At 39.2% G+C, this 16,164-nt stretch overlaps 1 protein-coding gene across 12 annotated transcripts in view; it reads right to left on the bottom strand.

Annotated features, from left to right (window-relative positions):
* Positions 1–16,164, bottom strand: part of TPK1 (thiamin pyrophosphokinase 1) — a 346,106-nt gene that overhangs the window by 67,904 nt on the left and 262,038 nt on the right. The gene's annotated exons all lie outside the window — the stretch shown is intronic.

Below are 16,164 nucleotides of genomic sequence, written 5' to 3'. Positions count from 1 at the left end.
CTCCCCGCTGCTCATGCTCTCTCTGTCTCCCTCAAATAATTAAATAAAATCTTAAAAAAAAGAGAGAGAAAAAAGAAAACCTGAACTATAGTAGATGAATTGCTGGAGGTTCAGTGTGGACAAGCCTGAGGGATAAAAACTCCAGGGGGACCCAGGCATGGGGAGTCCCCACAATTTTGTGAGTCTTACCTTGAAGAGCTTGACTAGATTCCCACAGTAAGTATCAGAGCAAAGTACCCTGTGCTTCTGGCTAGGGGAAGGGAGAAAGAACCATTCTGAAACACAGCGGAGCACTCGGTTTCTTCTCTTCAACCAGGCCTGCCCTCAGGAGGAACTATTTAGCCAGGGCCTACCCTGCTGGGATTTTATCAGAGCCCAGGTGCCCTGGAAAGAAGGGATATACTCAGCTCCAGGCCATCTCAGCCATCCTCCCCCCACCAAAGTGGGGAGGGGGGGAAGTGTCCGAGATGTGTGTGTGGAGTCCAGAGGCCAGAGGCTCAGGCTCCCTACAGACTGTCAGAGCTAATCACTGGACTGTAGAACATTCATCTCCCACACCTCCACACCACCTCACAGGCTATGTACACAGCTCCTTTTACACAGCACATCATGGCCAGCTGTCAGGAAAAAATTACAAGGTACATTAAAAGGCAAAGAACAGTTTGAAGAGATAGAGCAAGGATCAGAACCAGACTAAGATATGGTCGGGGTGCAGGAATTTAAAACAACTTTGATTAATATCCTAAGAATTCTAATGACTAAATCAACAGCATGCAAGAACAGATGGGCAATGTAAGCAGAGAGATGAAAATTATAAGAAAGAACCGAAAAGAAGTACTGGAAATCAAAACACAGTAGCAGCAATGATGAATACCTTTGACGGGCTTACTGCTAGACTGGACATGGCTGAGGGAAGACTCTCTGAGCTTGAGGATATATTAACAGAGTCCACCAATACTGTAAAGAAAGAAAACCGTGACAGAAACAGAGTGGAATATCTAGGAACTGTGGGACAGGTAGGGAAGGCGTAGCAAATGTAATGGGAATCCCAGGCGAAGGAGGAGTGAAAGGAACAGAGGAAATATTTAAAACAATAACCACTGGCAATTTCCCCAAATTAATGGCAGACACTGAGAACCACAGACCCAGGAAGCTCAGGGAATCCTAAGCGGGATATATGTCAAAAACTACACACAGGCACATCATTTTCAAACTATGGAAAATCAGAGATAAAGAGAAAGTCCTGTAAGAAGGCAGAGGAGCAAGCAGTTCTTCCCATTTTACCCACAACAGAAGCCCCAATCTCGGAATCCCTGCAGGGCCATACAGGGGTCAGAGGAGTAGATAAGAATCACCAACTTCTAGATAGAAACAGAAACTACCTACTTCCCTATGATTCTTTCCAAGCTGCTTCTACCCCCTGGAAAGAAGTAAAGTGTTGAGGAGACAAGGACAGTTTCGTGCATTCCTTCCTTATGGTTTCATTGCTATTCTGCCTTCCTTTGGTGACCCTTAGTTTGAGCACATGGAGTCCACTGCCCTGTTTGTCTATTAGTGATGATTTGGATTATCACTCAAATCCAAGTCCTATTTTAATAAAGAGGTACTGGTCAATACTTTAAAAAAACACCACTGACAACAAAAGAAAAGACTTAAATACTGAGTCTACTTGGTTCCAAGTGTTTGTCCCTGAGTCTGTATCTAAAATACTGTGCAGTTAATACCTTAAAAGTATAAAGTGCTTTCCATATATTACCTTTTTTGAATTTTGCAACACTCCTGCATTGTTAAAATTATTTGCTTTTTGTCTTATATCTCTGGGTTTGGTTTTTCACTGGGCTTCTTTCTCTATTTTGTCATTTTATTTTAGATGACTTATTGCAAGTCCTGCCAAACTCTTCGTGGAACAAAGTTGACAGAAAAAAGAAAGGAAAAAAGAAAAATAATAAGACTGTCACATCAGAAAATCTGGAAATAAAGGGTTCTTCAAGGTCATATAAACTGGACCAGGCAGATGTGACTAGAGCCCGGTCCTTGGGTTCCAGCCCTGTTTCTGCTCTGGCCCCTCCCAACCCATATTTCCTTCCTTCTGCCCAGGATGATGGGCTCCCAGATACTGGGAACCGGCAGAGAAAACAGTGCTGAATATGCAGTAGGTCCTCAGTAAGCCTCATTTCATAAATCGGTTTCTTGGCAATCTACATTCTAATTTTTCATCAGTTCATGTTTGTATCCTTGACAACTTCACTTCAGCTAGCATCTCTGGGGTTGGACAACAGTTCAGATAGATGGCCCAAATAGGATTCATTCTTTGGATTTAGAAAGGAAAAAGAAAGAAAATCTTGACTATGTTTATGAAACTTCTGATGTACTATTTGCATGCCAGTAGCCTTATTTAATTCCTACTCATGCTTCTGTGTCTTCTACCCTGATACATATGTTGCTCATGTTTTTGCTTCAGGAAGTCAAATATACTCAGTAAACATGACCGAAATATGTCTGTCCCCACACAAAACACACACACACACACACACACACACACACACACACACACCCCTTTGGAGAGATGCCAAGAATTACCATTTTATCTGAACAGCATTAGAGATCTATTAAATTTGTTCTAAAATTTAGGAGATGCTGTACTAAAATAAATAAATATGTGTGTAAATGTATTTATTATTATTTAATGTAAGCCAGTGATTCTTAAACCAAGAAGCCAGGCTGCTTAGCTTTCTAGTGCTGGGTACTTTTAATTGAGAAATCAGCAGTGTAGTACTGACTAGATTTTCTAAGTGCCCATGCTGGCACCTAGACTCTTTTTCTGGCCCTCTTACTCTAACTTACAATGATCTGGCACACAAAGTCATGACACTGGGGACAGACAGAAAAAACTGCCCCACTCCTCCAAGGACATGCCATAGCCACTGCCCTGCACGTCCCTGTCGCCCCCGCCCCCCACCGCCCCTGCCAAGAAAACAAACTAGAGCCTGCATTTTAGACTGATCACCATCCTCTGGTTATAAGCGATATTTCTGGGAGGCCAGAGGCTGCTTCCAAGGGTGCAGAATGAAACACACATAAAGCCATCATCAATCATTCATCAGTTACAATTACCATTTGCATCCATTTATCTAATCAGAGCCTGCAGCGACTACCACCCGTGAGCAGTTCAAAGTCAGTTAACACAGAAACATTCAGGGTGGTTAACACTATCAGATATATATGCCCGCCCCTGTTCATGTTTCATTTACATGAACAATATATGCTCTCTCCTCCGCATTGCATGTTCAAGGAGGATGGGGAAATTACTGTACTGCAGTGGGAAGACAGGGCTAATCACATGCCACATTTCTTCAGACCAGCAAAGAAACATCCTGTGGGAAGCTAATAACTGGGATTGTGGTTTTAAGCATATTCTCTTTTTATTTCTAGAAACACATAAAGTGCATAAAGATGCAAAGCTGTATATATGTCCATTCCCAGCTTCCTCCCCACCACTGCACACAGCTCTCCCCCCACCAGGTTCCCTTACCCTTTTCCTGCCCCCTCCCACCCGCCCCCAGGCTTTATCTAAGTGGTTTCTACATCAGGTTCTTTTCATATTACAATCAGCCTTGAAATTTCAACATATTCATTTCATCCATGACATCTTTTTGGGAGCATCATAAACAATACTAAAAGCACTAAAGATGGTCACTGAAGATGTTTCTTTTTTCCTCTGCTTTGGAAATGTCTCCATGCCTCTCCTGTCACAATTGTGTGTGCGCGCATGCGCGAGCACACTCAGAATCATACCTCATTGGTCAGACATACACTGAATTGATTTCTGTTCACTTCTTGCTACATCACTAATGTGGTTCTATACTTTCTTCTGTACATAGCATAAGTTAAGGACCTCAAACTCTCAAACTTCTGTTCTATAAAACAGTTTCTTTTAGTTTGAAAAGAAATATTTAAATAATCTAACACCCAGGTGATAGCAAAGTGATGTTACTAAAGGATAAAATCCTAGCTCACCTACTACTGGACTCGCTACTGGACCGTGGTAATGCAGCTATGAAAACTTGGTGGGGAATTACATTACACTAAGTCTTCGCAATTTTACAATTTTAACTAAACCCACTAGACTGAGGGATAAGGTATGTGGGAGGCAGGGGCACAAAATTATTAACTGTCAAGCTATCCCAAATGGATTTAACTGAATTTCTCTTGTTCTTCAGCTAAAAGGATTAGTTGCTGTTTGCATCCTGGTTGAATACGTGCTCAAGGAATTTGAAACCTTGGTCAGGGCCGAAAAATGCTATTTTCAGGTCAATATTCCCTCCCCTTCCCCGTCCCACACTTAAGTCTATTCCTACCTACAAAGGATGAAACCTCTGTGCTCCTCAGTTCTCTTCTATATGAGGCAGCATAAGAGTTGCCTTCCCTGGGCTCTATGACAGGCCTATCTTTAGCCTGAATAATAGGATAATTAGCTTTCAGGGTATTTTAAGTAGAAGGAGAAAATGTGGGTTGCTCAGTTGCCACCATGATCATTCCTGCTTCCACATGCATTTTTATATTCTTCCTCCTGTCAGGAAAGTTCATATTCTCCTTTCTTACCTCCACCCCCCCCCCACCCCTTTTTCCTTTTTTACCTATTCCTCTTACCTAACTTTTAAGGCCCAGCTCAACTCAAACCTGAATTGTGAGGTCTTTCCAGAGCATGACAGTGATTTATCCTATATGTACTTCTTATTGCATATTTTCTGGCACACATAACAGAATTTCCTATATACTGTATTCTTCATATACATACAAGATCGTGTCTCTTCCGAGTGACTACAGTATTCTTTTTTTTTTTTTTTAAGATTTTATTTATTTATTCATGAGAGACAGAGAGAGAGAGAGAGAGAAGCAGGCTCCCAAGGAGCAGGGAGCCCAATGCGGGACTCGATCCCAGGACCCTGGGATCATGACCTGAGCCGAAGGCAGACGCTTAACCATCTGAGCCACCCAGGTGCCCAGACTACAGTATTCTTGAGATCAGTCGCACATCAGTGCTGTGCTAGTTAGGCCTATAGAAATGAATGACATTTAAATTGAAGTTTCTCAGAACTTGAATTTTTAAAAATTACTTATTTGGGAGGGAAAGACAATCTCTTATGTCTTAGAAATTGGATATTCTTAGATTTATGAGAAAAAATAACGAAACAGAATAGTAAAGCCAATTAGGATAGAGCTCTGATGTGTGTGTATAAGATCCAACTTGAATGGATTTTACTGTTGTATATATTAAAAATAATTTTCTTAAAAATGTTTTCAAACTTTAAAATGCTTTCATACTAGAATCCATTTAAACATATTTTAAGTAATATAAATGGGTTTATACATTCATCAGCAGTTAAGCAAGATTATCTAAAAGAGTAATGGGATTTATGGTACATCAAACCTATAAGTATATTTAACTATATATATACATTCCCTAGAAGTAACATACAAAATGAAGTATGCAGAAAAACTTGAAAAAATACCCTTTGTTCACATATTTTGAAATGTGACATTAGAGTGACTTATTCATGAGCATTTCCTAATACATTAGTAAGCATGCTGCAGGATATTTTGGAAAAGTAATGAAGGCTTAGTAATGCAAAATTTTTCTCCAGCTTTCTTTTCCAAGAAATAAATGAGGTGAGACTTGCTTTTCAGTTCAGAACTAGCTCTTCCTATCCATAATCTCATTTATCACTTCATCCTACACATCTGTATAGCTGCTTATTCTTTTTGGAATCTGCTCCAGCTCCTCTATTAGAGCCCAAGTCCTCTGGAGGCAGATCCAGGATTTTCCCATCTGTTTGCAAGGCCCACCAGCAGAGTGCCCCGTTTAAAGTATGTGCACATGAGGAGAAGGAACAGGAGTCTGCCAGACAGACCAGGGGAAAAGTGGGAAAGGAAGGAGAAGGACAGCGAAGGGTGACCTGGTCAGCACCAGCTGTCTCTACAGACTGTGTTCCAAGGCCAGCTAGCGGGCACTTGACCAACACTGGCCCATTCATCGGCATGGCTCTCTTTACCCCAAGCTCTACCCAACATTTCCTGGAAGTTCCTTGGCTACCAGGTACCTTTCTCTGAAAATCTTCAGGGAAACTCACAGGCAGATAAGGCCATTATATAGAAATAATGGCACAGTGAGTTGTGGATTGTAGTGGTAGGGGTAAGGAATATAAGACGACTTTTTTTTTTTTTTTTTAAATGAGGAATTGGTCCAAAAGGGGAGGACAGATGGAAGTACAAGAAGATGGGGAGGTGGGAACAGGATGGGAGGTGCAGGGAACTGATGGCAGCTTGCTGTTGCTAAAACAAAAAGGTCAAGGCACAAAATAATGAGGAATGGGGATTAAGACAATGGGGGCCATGCCGTAAAGGATCCCTTTGAGCTGGTTAAGGAGCCTGGATGTCACCTCACGTGCATGTACAAGAGATCCATCAGACATTTCAGGATCTGCTCTGGCAGTTTTGTAAGGGATGTATTTGAAGGGATAGAACTGAAGGCTGGGAGACAATTAGATGGGATGAGAGATGAACTCAGTTCAGACAAGAGTATTAGAACTGGAGATGAGGGGAAGAGTCAAGAAATATTTGGGAGGTATAATTACACCTCTGTGCGTAATCTTTTTCAAATGTAAATCATTTGTCAGTATCACTCCCTGGTTCTACAGCTTGCAGAACAGAATGCACACACCTCCCATGGCCGACAAGGCTTCCCTCTTGATCTCATGGCCAGGCATGTCCCATTCAACCACTCTCCCCAGTCCCAGACCGCTCTTCTGGTCTTCCAACACACCAAGCCTTCTCCCTTCCTACTATGCATCTGCTTCCCCTCTGGCCAGAATTCTCTTCCCCCAGCTCTCTGCATACCAACTTCTTTCCCATTCTTTACATCTCACCTCTTCAAAAGCACCTTCCATGGAAACCTTATTATCTAATGTGACCTTCCTCAATTACTCTACTTTTAATTTACTCATTTCCTCCATGCCACTTACCACAGTGCCTACTTATCTTGATTGTTTTTCATACTTGTATTTTACCTGTTCATTATATTATGACCCTTTCCCCAAATGTGTCATGGGGGCCCTTGAATTCTTGGATTTGATTTATCCTTGACAGTACCAGCACGATGGTGCTTGGTATATGGACAGCCCCTCCCCAAAAAAGACTATATAAATGAATATATATGAATAAATGATAAAGACATGATTGTCTATAATAATTAGAAGATGAGTTAAAGGGAGAAATCTAGTGATAGAGCCAGAGTTTGTACCTAAGACTACCTGGTTGCAAATTCCACTTTTAGCCACTATCCAAAGTACTCCTGCTTTGTTTTAGAGGAAATATCTAATTCACTCATTCATACTCTAAGGCAAGTGCTATAGGGTAGAGAATTAATGACTTATCATACAGACAATATCCTCAAAACAAATATAAAAATGAGTATAAACATGTTTAATTGGCCTAAGAGATACTTACATGTTATGGAAGCATATATCTATCAGTAAACCTATTATTTAAAAAAAAACAACTTTTTTATTCTTCCATGGTTAATCTACAAATGTGGTCACCTTAAAGATGTGAACTTTCCCATTTATTCCTCAAAAAATGCTTAAGAAAAGAAGATGGCAGAGAAATAAACTTAATGCTAAGAAGTTAACTATTTTTGTAATATGCTAAAACATACAGTGTACAGCATTTTTGCATAAAAATTAACAAGTGGCATTTCCTAAATAAAATGAAAAATGTTTTATAAAAGCTTAGATTTGTCCTTAGATTTGTCATACCCACGTCACCTATGCACAAAGGGACTCTGTACGTGGATCCCACCCACGGGTGGCACATACACTTCTTGTGTCTTATTTAGGGGTTCTGTAGTTGTGTGGGCTCAGCTCAGATGTCTTGTGCATGTGTGCATGTGTATACATGTCTTGGGCACCTTGTCCCTTTGTGGGCCCTTCTACTCCCCAAGACCACCAGGGAGAAGAGCGAAGCCTGTGATTGACACCAGCTTCGGCTGGCCCCTTCTCCTTTCCCCCAGCCATCAGGAAGCTCCCTAAAGGCTGGGACCTTATCTAATACCTCTGTGTGCTCCTCCTTGGTGCCTGACACACATTAGGAGCTCAATAAATGACTCTCTGTTGATGAAAAAAATTAATTTTAAAATTAATATAACTTTTCTTCTACACTTTATGAAATGTATGTAAAATTCTCTAACACTAAAGACTTTTGATATATTAGGGGGCTCTTTTTTACATATGTCTAGATCCTTCTATTCTAAATATTTATAAAAGGCAGTATACTAGGCCATAAGCTAAATAATAATAGATCAATTCAGTTTTTCTGTAGTTTCCTTTTGACAAAGAAATACGTTTTATCAGAAATAATTTCCTATCTGGAAATAATTTAGGGAGGGCTAATATTAAAGGAGCAACTTTAATTTTGGATTCAATTCGATTTTCACCTCTTTTTCATGCCAGAAGTTCTGAAATTTTAGTGTGCTTTAGGATCATCTGAATTTTTTACAAAACGACAATTGCCAGGCCCCAACCTATATGATCTGGGTCCCAGATATGTACATTTTAAAAGTACCTCAGAAAATTATGGGGAAAATGGGGGGGTCTTATATGGTCTACATTTCTAGAACTCTACCAAAAACAAAACAAAAACAATACTTGGGGGAATGTCTAAATTAAATAGTGCCTTACAGTTTACTATGCTGTTCCATTCATTATTTCATTTACTTTTCAGAGCAGAATGATGGGAAGAACAGGTATTGGCATCTTATTTTAAACACAAGAACCTAAGACTCAAAGAGAGTAACTGACTTTCCACATTTGGTCCTCTTACTAGCAATATATAGTGATACTGACTCATTCACCTATAAATGTCCGAGTACAAGCTTTTGTGCATGCACTGTTCTAGGTTCTTAAAAAAATTAGCAAATAGATAAAAAAAAATCTCTCTCTCATGATTATGTTCTGGCAGGGAGAGATTGATATAGGCAGGAGACATAATAAATAAATAAATCATGAAACTAATATTAAGTCCCATACAATCTATTCAAAGTAACCAGAAAGTTAAAAAAAAAAAAAAACTACATCTTACAGAGATTATCAAATGGACTTTTGAAACAAATGGGCTCTCCAGTTAATTAAATAAAAAACAAAATGAAACCCAACACTCCATTCCCTGAGGAGTCTAACTGATAGACTTAAGTACGATAATAGCATTTCGCAAACATATAACCTTTTCTTTACGTAGCATCAAAGTCTTACTGTAAACTCTAAACACACACTCAGCTCAATTCCCTTGCGGCTGCATTACTTGAAGTGCGTAACCAGTGGAATCTACGTTATTGAACCTGCTCTGTAGATGGCACTGCGGACCCAGTGATGATGCTCTGCTCGCAGGCCTGGCCTTGTTATCACTGCCCCACACAGCAAGGATCTTACTGGCTACTGCGAAAACCACCTTTGCTCTAAAAGCAGAAATCACTTCGCGATGGCAGGACACAACTTTAATTTGTAATTTAATTAAAACATCCTTATTAAGTATTAGGTCCCACAAAGGCTGAACTGATGAAATGATTCTGTTTATCCTGCTGTATCTACTGTAGCTTGTTGCCAGGTCTTGGTATAATGTCTGTTCTTGAAGTGGACAAATGATTCACTGATAAACTGATTCATAATAAATCATTCCTGTGGATTCTGGGTCTAACTCAACCAAAAGAATACTTTTTTATGGCACTTGATTTTTACTTCCCAGCCCAGGAAGTTCAGTATTTTCTGCAGGGAGGTAGATTTAGTGTCTGCTGAAGGTAAAGGACAAAGGGTTGAAGACAGAGGTGCTGTACTGCAGTCAGACCATAAGGTGAAGAAAGGCGTCTGTCATCTTGGGCTGGAGCAAGAAACTGCTGTAAATCAGCTAAAGCATTTAGGAAGGAGAAAGGTCAAGGCTTCTGGTTCTGAATCCCAGACTTTTATTTCATTTCACATTGACTGACTGATTGATTAACCTTTTCGAAGGGGTCACTAATGGCCAATGTAATGTAACTGTAGAAACAGGGGCAAAGTAGTTCAAACTATGCCATGGTAGGATCACACTACTCTCTTTTCCTGTACACTTGAATTACACTTGTTTTTACTGGCTCAAGTACCAGCCTAGAAAACAAGTCATAGTTGATCAGACATTCAATAAGCATGTTTCATTAGACTGGCCATTTCTTTACAGGTAAATCCTGAAACATGCAGGAGGGATGGGCCAGTCTGGCAATTAATCATCATGGCCATTTCAGTGCCAAGATAAAGTTTCCCCATGGAGGAAATGCTTTCTTCCATTTGACTGCTAAAAAGACACAGCTGCCTGCAGCCCTCACCTCTTGGCTATTTATGCTCTGCCCTGAGGGACATGCCTGGCCAGACTCTTCTGGCTGAAGAATACTAGCTCACTTATGCCACCGAAGCTGGCAATCTCTCTTGGCCTTTGTCTGAGCCAGTTACTACTTTAAGGAGCTGACAGTGGAGAGATGAGGTGTTCTCTCTTTTTTCCTTCTGTGGAGCTTGTTGCTTCAAGCAGTCTCTCATCCTTCCCTTCCATATGGTCAACTGAACGTTAGTGACAGAAAGAGTGAGGAATAATACAGAGACAGATGTTTCAGATCCAGAAGGAGTGAGGGCACTAGAATGATGAGAAAGCAGAATGACAATCTGGACAAAAAGAGAAAGAAAGGATGTAATATATCAATCTTGACTCACAATTCCTCAAGTGGACCACAATGATTTTATTTTTCAATTATCTAGAGGTTGAGGTATTGAAAGGAATCCAACAAGGCCCCAGGGCTCTCAGAATCCTGGCTGGGAACAGACTGCCAAAGCATAACATTACTCTTCTTCCCTATATGTCAAGGCTTTAGTGAACAGCTGGGAAGTTTGTTTAAAAGAATTCTCCAAATTTACTATAAGGTCAGTGTATCATTTGACATAATGATTTCAATTCCTCTAATACTGCATGTAACATATTTTAATTGGAAAAAAAAAAAAAAAAACGTAAGTACAACTCTAGTGATTCCCTGATTCAATACTAACTGTTCTGTGCATTCATAGTCAGCAGTTACTAATGGGGGAGCATCCAAGAGAGAATTCTGCTCTTCTGCTACTCTCCAGTGAAAAGGAGCACTGCCAGCAACTGGAAGGAATAAACTTCAATTTCAAGGACATTGGTTATTTTTTTCCTCCTCCATTCGTGTTTTTCCTAGGCAAGTATTTGTCTGCGTGCTTCCAAGGATTCTGTTAATCCATGTTCTAACAAAATCCTCAGAAAAAAGAAAACATCTCTACAGGAAATATAAAGTTATATAGAAAAAAATTATCATTATAATCTGAATATGGAAAGGGAAAAAAGTAAGGAGTAAACCACAATATAAATTTTAATTTGTAATTTATAAAAGGAACATCCTCAATATGACAGCATAAGTGAACTTACTGGAACTAAATAGTCGTGATTAAAAAAAAAGCACAATACAGCAAAATTGGTAGTAGGGGGAAGTATGCATGTTTTGGGGGAGGTGTTGTTATACCACTAAACAAGTATTTGTTTTCTGAAGTGAAAATCGCTTGATGGCATATAATCTACTTTCAGTTATTTCCAAGAAAACAAATGAATATGTTTAATTACTGTAGATGGAAGCATAACTGCTGGCACATGCAGTCACATAAAAGAGAGCTAATCTATCTGTCCACCCCTTGGCAAAAAATATAGTGATAGGCATGTAAATCAATCTTTTCTTTTTCTCCCTTCCTTCCCTCCCCATCTCTATGTATGTGTACATTCTGTGTGTGTGTATGGATGGATGGGTCTGCACACATGCTAGGGCGAGCTAGCAGCTCCTGCCTGGACACGAATCATCTGGCTCTGTCGAAGTCATAAGGACATGCCCTCTAGCTGAAAGCAGCAGTATGGGTTACTAAAGAAATACAGCCTCATATGAAGAGTAAGTTTTTGAAGAATATGAAGAGATTCCAGTTTTTTAACCACTACTGCTAACTAAACAAACAAGATTTTCCCTTCCTGCAGAAAGTTCCCATTTTCAGTCCTGTGTTCTATTATCCAAAATAGTGTTTTCCAAACTTGAGATTTTATTGCTTTTCATATCACAAAGGTATAAAGCTAGGGTGTCATAAAACATGTATACAATGAACAGGACCCACTGAGATTATTTTTCAAGAACTCATTTGAGAATTTTTAGGGAATATTGGGTTCTGTGGAATTAAAGAAGAAGAGTCATTTAAAGACTCAGCATTATCAACAATAGCCAAACTATGGAGAGAGCCCAAATGTCCATCGACAGATGAATGGATAAAGAAAATGTGGCATACACACACACACAGAGAAATATTACTGAGCCATCAAAAAGAATGAAATCTTGCCATCTGCAACGACATGGATGGAACTACAGGATATTATGCTAAGCTAAATAAGTCAGTCAGAGAAAGACAAATACCATATGATGTCACTCATATGTGGAATTTAAGAAAGAAAACAGATGAACATATGGGAAGGAGGAAAATAAAAAAAAAAAGGAGAAAGGGAAACATGCCACATAAGTGACTCTTAACAATAGAGAACAAACTGAAGGTTGATGGAGGGAGGTGGGTGGGGGATGGGCTAGATGGGTGATGGGCATTAAGGAGGGCCCTTGTGTTGAGCACTGGGTTTTGTATGTAAGTGATGAATCCCTGAATTCTACTCCAGAAACCAATATTGCAATGTATGTTAACTGACAAAATTTAAATTAAAAAAATGAAAAAAAAAAAAAAAGACTCACTATTACCAACTGATCCTATTATGGGAAAACTTAACTTGGAATGGTCTGAGCAGCCCATCCCACTGTCAGTTATACTCATCTCATGTATGCCCTATGTGAGCAGAGGCATGATCACAGCAGAAGGCAGCTTAGCTTTAAATGCAGCCCTTTGTAACCCTGACTGTACAGGAAACACTTGGGAAAGTGAAATAAGCAAAAAGCAAAAAACCCACATCTAGGTAACAACTGAGATAGACCAATTAAATGAGACCCTCCACGTGCAGAACAGAATCCAGGCTTCAGTACATTTTATAACCTCCCAGGTGATTCCAGTGTGCAGCCAGTTGATACCCTCATTTACTTCAAAAACAGTTCAAGAGGTAAAAAAGAAAGTACTAAGACAAAACCCTTGGCCTGTGGGCTAACTTATCAGAAAGCCATAAGGCAACTAATTCTCTGCAAAATTCTCTTCAAGTCTGTCTGACAGAAATCTCTCTATAGCAGCCCCATGAATTTGGAGGTCCTGGTGAAGGTTTATTTTTACTTTCGGTAGAAGGTGGTATATGAGTGGTAGGTCCATTGGTTTTGGAATCAGATGGCCAGAGAACAGTTCCAGCTCTATTGTTTACAGGTTTCATGACCCCGGGCAACAAAGTTCATCTCTGTGTCTAGTTATTACCCTACCTGTGACCCTGTACTTCACATTGTTGGATTATAGGAGCATTCACAGACATGCATCAAAGGAGTTTCTGACACTTGAGGAAGCACTCAGTATTCACTTGGTATTTGTTAGCTATTATTTCTTGCAGAAAAAATAAAGCAGGGGCCACAACCAAAGTAAGAAATATATGTACAATGTTATGAACTCATTTCAGTGACTTAAAAAAACTGTATGTGATAAGTCACTATTTGTGGTAATGGTAGTACTACACTTTAAACAAAACAGTTGTTTGTCGATCTTTATGGTTTAAGGTTCTAGGTAAAATTTTGGTTGAGCAAAGGGTTTTGCAATTTAAGAAAGTGTTTAAAATCCCTGTGTTAACATACTCGACCCTTATAGATTTAAAACACATTGTTAGAAATATTCACAGGCAATGGAATTTTCTTCTCTGAGGCCTCTCTGATTTATGTTAATTTGGACATGGACAAAGCCATGTGGCCAAGCTTTTGGCTCTTAGTGGTGTGCAGAGCATGTTTGCTTGGTGTGGTACATAGGGAACTAGGACAGTAAAAATGACACGGAAGAGGCTGTTCCTGGTCACAGACTTCCATTGGATTAAAACCACGGAGAACACGAGAGGCTTGACCAGCACAGGCTAAACATGGCCTTGCATTTTGGAAACTTCTGAAGTTTTTAATATTCAGGAAAAAAGTTTGATATCTAGTTCTGGTGGAAATATCCTATCTCAGCTGTCCATCACAATCTCAGTGAAGACAGAAATACAATGTATTATTGTTACTACATTGGCTGGTGATTGGAAACACATTACCAATGTACAAATTAGAACCTCTAATTCTAAAGTAATTATTAGCCAATTTCAGACTGTTAACACGATTAAAATTATGAATATATTAGCTGATTCATCCTCACAAATCAAATTTTGATTAGATAATACTACATGTATTATCTAATAGGTATTCAAATTTCTTAAAGGTTTTTTTAGTAGAAAAACTTTGACAAAATTGTTTGATAATATACACAGGACTGGGAAGGAAATGAAAGATTGATGGGTTTTTTCCCCATAAACCTTATTAAAGGTCCTGATTTGGTTGGTCTCCAACTGTTTTGGCTCAGAATTAGGAATTCTAGTTTTGATGACGGCTCATGTGCACTGATTAGAAAAACATCTCATAGAGCTATTAGAAAAGCAAGTTAATCACTAGAAAAATAATGGTGATAGAACAGTATTTCATACTGAAAGTTCTTAAAAATGTCTGCTTCTAATTTATTATAGGGCACATACTCTTAATGAAACATCAGTGAACAATTGGAACCTACATAAGTACATCTCTTTAGGTAATATTTGAATTCTATGTACAAGTATAATCCTAGAAGCATCAGGTAGTGTGAAATGCAGCAGAGTGGGTGTGGGGTTCTAGGTATGGAATTGTGAAGATTTTCTAATGTCTGCAGACTTCATTTATAGTACATCTGGTCCTCTAAATTGCATCACCTTGTTTTAAACAAAAACTGGTAGGCCTTCTGTTTGGGACAGAACAACAGGACAGAATAAGTTACAGAAACAGAGATTTGGGACATTTTACCAGGATAAGAGACACTTCCAGTCTTGTTTTTGTTGGAAAGAACCAAGTCATCCCACAGATTATATGCCTCAAGAAGAGAATGCCCTCTTTCATAAGCAGACATGGAAGTTGAACTTGGAGTTTTATAATATTTTTAAAGATTTATCTATTGATTTTGAGAAAGAGAGAGAGACAGAGAGCATGCAAGTGGGGGGGGGGGGCAGGAAGGGGCAGAGGGAGAGAGTCTCCAAGCAGACTCCCAGCTGAACGCAGAGTCTGACCGCTGATCTCACAGACCCATGAGATCACAACCTGAGCCAAAACCAAGAGCTGGAGGCTCAAATGACTGAGCACCCAGGTACCCCTCAACCTGGGAATTTTAAAGGTCAATGGTACATCTTGAAAAAGATAATATATTAAATGCAGCCATCATTTTTAGAAAATGTCACTCAATAGACCTTACCACTTAGAATAAGTGAGAAATGCTTCTTCTGAGTACTTAGTCAGATAATTGACATAAGATTCTAATTTCATACTTGGGCTGATTTTTAAAAAGAAGAAAAATTATTTACTGTATCTTTCTTTAATCCAATTCATACAATGATTCCAGAGTCATCTTCGCTAAACACAAAGGTGATCATTTCTCTTCTCTGCTTAAAATCTCTCCCCATTCCCTATAGAGAAATCCAGACTTCCTTTTATAGTTCGCACCCCCTTGGGGATCTGACCCCACCTACATTTCCAGCAGCATCTCTCATCAGCCCCACCTCTACTCCACACTTGAGGTGTATCAATACCTCTGACTCATCATGACATGCTCTTGTAGATGCTACACCATCTTCTTGGAATGTGCTGTTTCATTTTATAGTTGCTACAACAGATTTCTCTTCAAATATTGTTTGTAATTGTGACATATCATAGATTCCCAAGAGAACAAATTAGCATATAAATGATGAGCCTTTGCCATCAAAGGAAATATTCAACAATAGGGATATATATATACACACACTTATACATAAATTACAAATTATTTAAACCGTGGAAAAGTACGTTTTTTTCCAAACTTAAAAAAATAAACTATAACAAAA

The sequence above is a fragment of the Mirounga angustirostris genome, unplaced genomic scaffold, assembly GCF_029215605.1.
Source record: "Mirounga angustirostris isolate CCGP_5_RB_7025 unplaced genomic scaffold, mMirAng1.0.hap1 SCAF_12, whole genome shotgun sequence".
NCBI lineage: Eukaryota > Metazoa > Chordata > Mammalia > Carnivora > Phocidae > Mirounga > Mirounga angustirostris.
This window is presented reverse-complemented; position numbering and strand designations above follow the sequence as displayed.